General features: G+C 43.8%; 1 non-coding gene across 1 annotated transcript; it reads right to left on the bottom strand.

Annotated features, from left to right (window-relative positions):
- Nucleotides 1–383: 383 nt before the first annotated feature.
- On the bottom strand, nt 384–490 carry LOC130462132 (small nucleolar RNA R71). The gene has a single exon (XR_008922273.1). It is a non-coding gene; the product is annotated as a small nucleolar RNA R71 (small nucleolar RNA).
- Nucleotides 491–933: the final 443 nt, after the last annotated feature.

Genomic DNA, 933 nt, shown 5'->3' with positions numbered 1-933 from the left:
TGATACCGCCACCTACCCCACGGCTTACAGACTATTCTAAGCCAAGTCTGTCCGTGCTACCAAAGGCGATCATGCCTTCTATTGCAGCTGAGACCTTCAAGATTGAGCCTGCATTGATTAACATGATCGAGAGACGCCAGTACGGTGGGGAACCAGGTGAAGATCCGAATATTCACATTCAGTCCTTTATCCAATATTGTTCCACCATCAAGCAAAAGGGATTGACTCCGGAGCAGACTATGGAGATACTTTTCCCGTTCTCTTTGAGTGGGAAAGCTAAACTGTGGATTAATGGGTTGAATCGGGCGGCTTTGAAAATCAATAATTGGGAATCCTTCGCTCTTGCTTTTTATGTTAAATATTTTCCACCTGAGAAAACGGCTCGTCTGAGGGGTCAGATATTAGGTATCTCACAACAAGCGGATGAGAGTTTGTTCGAGGTCTGGGAGAGATTCAAGGATTTGCAAAGAGAGTGCCCGCACCATGGTTTGGAAGATTGGTTCTTGATTCAGCAGTTTTATAATGGTCTGGGCAATGAGTCTAGATGTTTGTTGGATTCAGCTGCAAGTGGGAGGTTCATGCAACTTGAGGTGCCTAGAGCTATGGAGGTGATTGAGGAGATAGCCATTCACAATGCCCAGTATGGAAATCCTAGAGGTCTATCTAACAGGGGTGAAGCATGATTTAAATTCTATTGAACAATTAACTGCCCAATTGACTGCTTTACACTATAAGTTTGATAATATGCAAGCAGCCAATACTCAATCTGCCTAACCTGCTAGTGTAGCTGCTATGAGTGCCCAACCTGCTACTGTTTGTGAAAGTTGTGGAATGTCTGGTCATTATGCACCGGAATGTAGGAGCTCTGTTGAACAATGTCACGCATTTCAATCCTACAAACAAAATAACCCATTCTCCAACTCTTACAATGAG

This window comes from Spinacia oleracea, chromosome 5 (assembly GCF_020520425.1).
Source record: "Spinacia oleracea cultivar Varoflay chromosome 5, BTI_SOV_V1, whole genome shotgun sequence".
Lineage (NCBI taxonomy): Eukaryota > Viridiplantae > Streptophyta > Magnoliopsida > Caryophyllales > Amaranthaceae > Spinacia > Spinacia oleracea.
Note: the sequence above shows the minus strand (reverse complement) of the source record. Positions and strands in the feature narration are given on the sequence as shown.